Below are 9,112 nucleotides of genomic sequence, written 5' to 3'. Positions count from 1 at the left end.
CTTATTATGATGTCCTTACAGGTCTAGGAGTGAATAAATTACGGACATGCATGGTCAACTGGTCATGTCATGGATGCAACGCAAAAGTTGGATGCTTATCCATCACTTTTTTTTCTATTTTTTTATTTTTTTGTGTGTTCCCTTTCTGTCTCTTTGAAAAAGAATTCAACATACAACTTGGAGCGGGCTTTAATTAGAACTAGGTATTGCAGTGCTTCATGGAAAATAAAGTTAAAAAAAATGCTATTCTATTCTAATGGCTTGGCAGTGGCAGCCATAATGTTTAGTTTCCAGATAGTGCCCCCACTACCGGAGACTCATTTGGTTTAAGAAGAGAAAAAAAATATATAATTAGCAAAAAATAAAAAAATATCTCAAATTTAATACAAGTTTTTAAATAAAAAAGATGAGAAAGCAGCTTGTTTCTCGTACACATAAAAAAAAAAACTTTTCTCTATATTAACAATTAAAATATTTTTAAGCTTTTAGATAAAATCAAATATAAATTTTTATTGGGAATGCGCCTTTTTTCATAATTAATCAAATACAAATATTTACTATTTTTTAATAATTAAACACTACCGAAATGGTATTACAGTTGGAACGAGGCTAAGATTCCACCAGAGTGGCCCAGATTCGAAATGCGCGGACGTCGATTAAATGCGGGGACCAGATGCCTCCCGCCTAATTTGTCCGGTGGAGGCGCCATCTGGTTTGCCGGTACGTAGGTGATTGCAGCCCGTATTAGACATTCTCCGGCAGAAAGGAGGCCTTGCTACGCGGGTGAGATCCTCCTCACCCACCCACCCCCCCTCTTTCCTTCTTTATAGCCAAAAAAAAGAAATGGTGGAGTTGCCATCTGGTCTGCCGATATTTAGATGATGCTAGTATGACATACTTACATGTGGAAGGGCCACCACGTTGGTGAGGCTCCCCGCGGATAAAAATGGTATGAGTAAAACTTGTCTGTCCGTATCGAACATTTTTTAGCTACGCGGATGAGGTCTTCTTCGCCCTCCTCTTTTTTTCTTCGTAGCAGCAAAAAAAAATAAAAAAATTAAAAAATAAATTTTTAGATAAAAATATTTTAATAAAAAAATTGCCCTGCCAATCAAAGGAGAACAGTAGAGGCTCCGGACGCGCACCAAAGCAGCAGCCGACTAAAAGGTTTTGCTTTTGGGGGTACGCTGCCTCCCAGATAAACGTTATCATCTGCGTGCGGACAGCACGGCAGCAACTCACCCGCTTCATTTCTTTCAAGTCATCAAATTGCTTGCTTTACCCCGGCACCCGGCACATGTAGTAATAATATTATAATGGACCCACCTCGGAACAGGATCTTGGAGCCCGACACCCCGCGTATCATGCAATGTCTTCATTTCTAGAGGCAAGTGAAACCCATCACGGATTCTATGATGTGTTCAATCAATCCATCTTCATGGCTGGCATTTAAAGCTGGTAGCCCGCACTCAGGCACCCATAATTCCCATAGCATCCGGTTCATATTTTTTATAACTCCATTGATTGAGTCTGAGCTCTATAGTATAATTTTAAATGACATATAACAGCCTATCTACTTATAATATTTTTTTTATTAATAAAATTTTATATTAATATATATTATTTTTTTAATATAGTACTATTAGAATGAATTTAGAGATCATGTGATTACTTATATCAAAGGCAATACAAAAGTGTGTGAAGTATAAAAACGAGTCAAACTGGATTGGCTCATACCAGTAATAACTCTACCAAATAGCTTCAGGTACACCTATCACAATTTTTACTGCCTAATAACTAATTTGGTTCCGAGGTGAAGACTAACAAGTTACACCAAAAGATGCAGTCAATATAGCTAAAACCACACCTATAACCCAAGTTAATTCGCGGGGTTTTTTCATAAATAGTACCTATGACTCCTACTTTTACAACTTTGCATATGGGCTTTATATTTTCTGCGGCGTCAACCATAAGTTTGATTATATCGCATTCAATTCGAGTTGGGTGATGAACAGTTTTATAAACAATAGCATGAATTCTCGTTTTTTTACCATCGATGATACGAAAGTTTACTAACTTCTTCATCAATTGTTTAATAATTTTTATATTAATATAATTTTATATCGGTTTGTATTATTTTTATATAGAATTTATATATAATTTTGGAGATATATCATAAAATTTAAAAAATATATTATTTTTTTTAATATTTTAATATTCCGGGTGCAACGCAACAATGGTTGGTAAAAAGTTATAGACGTCAATGGAGCGGACTAGTTGAAAAAGGTGGAGTGGGCTTATCAAGACACCAATAAAGGCGGCAGCACTTTCTCAGTGTGTGGGAAGGAGCATCATGGTGGGAGCAGACTCCTTTGGGGAACGGTCCGTAGGATGTTTCCCAAAAGGTGGATCAACGGAGAGTCCGCTTGTCTTCCCTTTATTCACCGGGCACGTTGGTGAGCCGGTAGCTTGTCAATCTTTGGAGGCTATTTGGGCGCCGAGGAAGGCTAGGGGTCACGCGCCTTGTCGGACTGGAGTTTATCTGATCCTGTCTCTTCTTACACCTGCAATCAGCCTTATCTGAGCGCGCTTCGGCTGTTTGAACCACGGGTGCTAATAGCACGGTTGGGATAGGACTAAAATTTCATCGAAATAGCCCAAGTTTGAAACACACGAACCTTGATTAAATATAGAGACCGAATGTCTTCCGCTTAGTTTATCCGGTGGAGTCACCATCTGATCTGCCAGTACTTAGATGGTACTGATGTGGCGTACTCATATGTGGAAAAGGCTGCCACGTTGATGGAGTTCCTCCACGGATAGAAAAAGTATGAGTAAAACTTATCTATCCGTATCGAACATTCTCCAACGGAAAGGAGACCCAATGGAGGTTGCTACGCAGGTGAGATCCTCCTCACCCCCCTCTTTTCTTTTGTATAGCCAAAAAAAAAACCACGGGTGCTGAGCTAGGTTTTTGTTTAAGATAAAAGGATGATTCAAAGTACATAACGGTTGTAATGAAATTACAGTATTTCTCATTAATGATTTTTTTTAATGAGTATATTTTTGTCTTAAATTTATAAGCTTTTTTTTTTTTTGGGGAGCGAAGCAAATAAAGCCCCGCCCCTCAACTATTTTGTTTGGGTTGCATGAATAGTTAACAGTCTCATAGGTCAGACTAACCTGATTATTGTAAAACATTTTATTCGAATCTAAATTAGCTTACTCTATTATATTTTCTTGTAATTCTAAAAGAAGAGAATAATCGAATGCTCTAAAATTCGAGTATATTGAGAAATAGGGTTTGAGAGAAAATCTTATACTCTTGATCTCTTAGTTTTCGTAATTAAACTTTTACATCGTTTTTACTTATGGATGTAAGTCAATAGTTCGATTGTCATAAATATTATATATATATATATATTTTATTATTTTTTTTCTTTTTATTTTATCATTCTCTCTATTAACTGGAATGGTTTGAATTTTTTTCTTTTCTTTCTTCTTGTTCTTTTTGGGAGAAGGAGAGGCTATTCCCCAACCTCTGCCACTCAATCCCACGTAGACCAGGGCCCAAACCTCGACTAGGCCGCTATTTGTGAAAGCAGGATTTAGTATACTTGGAGGTCGAAGCAAGGGCCATAGTCTTTTGAGATCAAATCTCTCCCTTGTCTAAAATGGCAAGGGGCTATACTATCCGAACTAAGGTTGGGTATTGATTGCAACAAATCTGATTAGTAATTATTTTTAGTTGTGTTCTTCTTTCCAACAACAGTTAATTAGTACTAAGAAAAATGCTAGAGGCCACATATTTCAATCATCGCTCAGATCACTGGTCATATGTTGAAGAAAATGATTGGCCACCACCAACCATCCATGTAATGCACCGATCATTGATTGCTACATAAGACCGGTAGATCTGGAAATGGGCTCGATGCAGACCAGTACAGATTCGGAACTTGAATCAAGCTAAGACTGATTAGGTCGGGTTTGGGCCTAAATCCTTTGAAATAATGTATTAATTTTTGGATGGATTATTAATCTTAATATGTTTGTGTTATTACAAATATAGTTAATCTAGGATCTAATAGAAATGCAGGAAATAATTTTCGAATTCATCTGATGTTACCTTGTCATAACTTGGGTCTTCAACAGATAGACTCTTATTTTTGACTCAACTTTTATGTCCAACTCACACTTCCAATCATATCTTGCCAGATCAATGCATTAAAAGAAAAATATCCAATACATCCACTAAAACAACCTGGAGCAGTTGCATTCCCTTCCCCTTTCAAAGGTGCTCCATGGCCTGTACAAAAAAAAAATTCTGCCTATTGTTATGAACTAAAGCTTGTCGCGTGAAGGTTATTTGTGAGGATTGTCCATTGTTATGTCATTGTTCAGATTTTTTATTTGAAGGAAGACGATTTGACGGACAAAAAAGATTAAGTAATGGCCTCCCTCCATGCTCTTCCATGGTATCCTACTGTCGCCAAGAAAGGAACGCCAGTCGAAGCCCCTACCATGATGCCAATACGTGAGAATAAAGCGGAGGGAGGCCTTGTTGCTCCGCCGTGCATTATTAAACATTGTTCCCTGGTGGTTAGGGTTTTAAGAGTGCATCATCGCGCTCTGAGTCGCGAGTGCTTTGAGAATTATGTTGTATCTGGGTCATATCGTCGAACGAGTGTTGGTTGCGACTCATAGGTGACCGAAAGTTGAAGACAACAAAGGAGGCTCCCAGCGGCAAGGATCGGATGAACCGGGGACAAGATGAAAAGAGTCAGACTTGGTCCGGCGTGGTTCAAGGGCCTCTCAAGTAACTTGCTTGGATGAGTCACCGGATCACCGATGAGAAACTCGAGACGCTTCAAAGGAGTTTCACTAGAGTGCTAGAACTGCCAGAGGATCGTGTCTAAGTCTCGAGAGAAGCCTAGGAGTCGACGACGATCATCGTGCGAAGCTTGGGGCGGAGGATTCTGGTGGAATGGCTGACTCAGGATCTCAAGACCACAGGAAAGCTAGACTACGACGTCGTGATATTTCCATTGGTGGAGGAGCACCACGTCTTCCGCTTCCGGCAAGAAAACGATCGGAATGCTACCCTTGCCGACAACCCGTGGCTAGTAGCCAGGCAGCTGCTAGCCATGAAACCTTGGGTTTTAGACTTTATTCTGGAAAGAGACAAGATTAAATGACCTTGGTCTAGGTCCGATTGCCATGCCTGGCCATAGAATACTAGGAGAAGATCTCGATTTTGAAGATCACGGCTAAAGCCGGCTGGTCGGTAGTGCTTCACAACTTCACTAAGCACCTTTGAAAATTGTGTTATGCCCGTGTGAAGGTGGAGATCAACATCCTTGACCCACTCATCCCTCGGATCTGGATTCGGAGAGCCGATGATGGAGGGGGAAGACTAAGGGCGAGCTAGGGTTTCACCGATGCCCATGGTGGTGAAAATGGAATTAGAGGATGCGATGTCGACGGAAGAGGAAGGATTGGAGCCAGTGGGGAAGTCGGTGTTTGGACCTTGGCTTGCAACGACCAAGATCTGGCAACCAAGACCGTTGAGAAGTAGGAGGCGCTGAGGAAGATGACCGAGTCAGCCCTGGAGTCCAACTCGAGCTCCAATTCATCCCAATTAGGGTCGAGTTCGCTAAGGAATCGGTCGAGGTTGCCTAGCTCGTCAACGAATTTGGACGGCTAGCAGAAGCCATTTAAGGTCGCTAAAGCGGAGAAGGGTTACCGCGTTCTGGACTCGGCTTAGGTTGCGGAAGGAGCGAGTCAACCCAGGTTTGAATCGGAAAGTGGAGTCGACTCAATCGCTGAAGCGGGCTGACCCCAAATGATGGTCACTATAGACCGGGCCAATGGGCCTGGGCCGTGGATGTGGAAATGTAGGAGGCCGCATCGGGAGCGGGCCACCTCAAGCGAGCTAGAAGGCCACTAGTAGATCGGAGGCCTTCAGGCCTAGGAGAGACTGACCTGTCCCCGGCCCAGTGGGGGGCGAGCCCTAGGAAACTAGTGACCCCCCTTCCCTGAAGGAGGGGGTGGTTTCTTCTTGGAGCACCTCCATGCCTCGATGCCCTCTGCTCTTCCATTCGGTGAGGGGGCATCGGCCAATATGGAGGAAGCCATGGCGTCGGAGGGAAGCATGAAAGCTGGAGAAATGGGTGGTGGCTCAACTTTGCCCGGTCGTGCGCTTCAACGGCCAGAGGCTTGGAGGACGTCGACGAAGCCCAATTCGGCTGCAGACCTTGTTGACTCAAGGGGTTGGACCTCAAGGCAGCGACAACTAGCCATGGGAGGGTGGTGAGGAAACTCAAGCCAGGTTTGACAAAGGGGTTATGCAACTCGGCTGGTGAAGATGCTTATTGTGGGTTGGCCGAGCGTGGTAGAAGGGATGTTGTCGGCCAAGTGGGGACCAAAGAACAAGATTTATGTAAAGATCCAGTGGAGGACTCAATAGCCTGATATGAAGATATTGATTTAGAATTGTAGAGGGCAAGGGAAGCCTTCTTTCCCGGCCATCTTTAGAAGACTTGTGCACTTGAATAGGCCGAATGTGTGCATTCTTCTTAAAACAATTCTATCAGAATGGAGTCTTCAGTTGGCAAGGCGTCGTTTCCCTCCCTCTTAGGATTTTTTTGCTATTGAGTCTTCGGGTTTATCCAGGGGCATTGTAGTGGTGTGGAGGTTGGGCTTTGTCACCTTCAACATTTTTCATAAGTGTAACCAGCAAGCTATTATGGTAATTATTGAAGGTAATGGCAATCCTTGGTAGTTATCTGCTGTGCATGCCAGTACGGATTACAGGGTGTGTCGAGAGCTTTGGAGCGAGGTATCGTGCATGATCTAGTAGGAAATTCCTTTCTTAGTGGTCGGAGACTTTAATTGTATTGACAGGCTAACCAAGAAGCAAGGGGGAAAGTGCTCTTAGGCAAGACTGAGGTTATGGAGTTCTAGAGCTTCATTTCTACCAACGAACTTGTGGATTTAGGATTCACTGGGTCAAGGTTCACTTGGTATAACAACCGGCAGAGGTGAGCGAGAGTTTAGGAGAGGATCGATAAGGCCTTCACTATGGTGGGGTGGATCCAGCGCTTTCCGAACTTCCATGTTCAACACATGGCTCACATTGGATTGGACCATATCTCGATCCTCATCAGCATCGTCGCCGCCATCCCTCATCAAACCCCCTTTTGCTTCGAGAATGTTTGGTTGTCATACCCGCGCTCCTAGGATATTGTCAAGGAGGTCTGGAGTACAGCGGTCAGGGGAATGTGATATATCAAGCTACTCACAAGCTCAAGCTACTCAAAGGTGGACTAGAGAAGAGGTTGGGGACATCACTAGAAGGCTGGAGGAGACTAAAGGTTCCATTGCCTCATTCCAAGCTAAGGTGGAGAGGGATGGAGAACTTTTGCCTAGGGACTTGACCAAACTTTATGCACAACTGTCCATGTATTACTTGCTTTTGCACCAATAGGAGACCTTCTCACGGTAGAAGTTCTAGGTGTAGTAAATTTTGGAGGATGACCAGAATATCAAATTCTTCTATCAGTCGACTATTACTAGAAGATAGAGAAATAGGATCCAGAGCATTAGAGATAGTGGTGGCTAGTGAGTGAGGATGCAGGGAGCATTTGCCAAGAGTTGATGTATTTTTTCAGATTGAGATGGACATGCCAGCAGGAGAGTGATAATCCATCCTTTGGCCCCATGCCTAAGGGAAGAGTCTCGGAGTCGAGAATGATGATCTCATTAGGCCGATTACGATCAGAGATATTCATGAGGCCGTCTGGTCTACGGCTGAAGACAAAGCTTCTGGGCCAGTGGTTTTCCTCTTCAATTCTTCAGGAGATACTGGCCTATCGTCCAACATGAAGTGGTGGCTTTTATTCAGTAGTTCTTTTATACATCTGTAATGCCTCAAGAATGGAAGAGAACTTTTGTTACTTTGATTCCCAAGAGATTGGATGCTACTGAGTTGGGCCATTACAGGCCTATTAGTCTGTGCTCTACCTTATACAAGGTCATTGTAAGGGTATTGGTAGCCAGATTCAGAGAAATTCTTTCCAGACTTATTAGGTTAGAGTAGGAGGCCTTTGTGGGAGGCAGGAGCATATTTGATAATATTTTGATAATATGGGAGTTTATGCAAGACCTATAGAGAACACAGGGTCGACGGAGCCTAATGGGAGTCAAGCTAGATATGGAGTACGCCTATGACCGAATGACCTAGAGCTTTCTGTCCTCCTCCTTGGCGAGCTTTGGATTCCACGAGGTGTGAATCCAGTGGATTATGGGTTGCATTCAGGATCCGACCTTTGCCATTTTGGTGAATGACAAGCCTACAACGTTCTTCCACTCTACTATCAGCCTTCGGCAAGGTTTTTCTCTGTCCCCTTATCTTGTTATTATTTGTACTGACTTCCTCTTTGGAGCTCTCTAGGCTACCACGACGTCGCAGGATCTTGAGGCCTACAGGCCCACATCGCTCGCCGAGCTAATCTCTCATCTTCTCTTTATGGATGATTACTTGCTAACCAGATTCTCACATCACTCTACTGCTTTGCATCTGGTTAGTGGGTCAACCTATCCAAATTCGTTGTCCTCTTCAGTCCGAAGACCAAGCAGCAGCTCTGGATTGGCATCAGGGAGTTCTTGGGTATGGATAAGCAAGATGGCAGCTGGAAATACCTAGGTGTCCCCATTACTGGGAGGAGATTACAAGCGATAGAGTGCAGCGAGATCGAGCAGGGCATCGAGCAGAGGCTGGAGGGGTGGCAAGCGAGAGAGTTCTCCATGATGAGTAGAGTGACTCTAGTCGGATCGGTACTTAATTCAATCCGATCTATTTGATGACTCACACAACCATGCCTAGGTCTCTGCTTGTGAAGGTGGAGCATTTGTTCAGGAACTGTATTTCGGGTGAGCATGATGGCAAGAGAGGACTTTATCTTGTAGCTTAGGAGATAGTCTGTCAGCCCCATGACCGTAGGGTTGGGTATCTGCTCTTTGCTAACGAGGGAGGTTATGGCAGCCAGACATGTGGCTTGATTCTTGCTTGAGCCGAATAATTTATGGAGCTCCTTGATGAAGGCCAAGTATG

This window comes from Phoenix dactylifera, chromosome 18 (genome assembly GCF_009389715.1).
Source record: "Phoenix dactylifera cultivar Barhee BC4 chromosome 18, palm_55x_up_171113_PBpolish2nd_filt_p, whole genome shotgun sequence".
In the NCBI taxonomy this organism is placed as follows: Eukaryota; Viridiplantae; Streptophyta; class Magnoliopsida; order Arecales; family Arecaceae; genus Phoenix; species Phoenix dactylifera.
The sequence above is the reverse complement of the archived record's forward strand: the minus strand, read 5'-3'. Positions refer to the sequence as shown.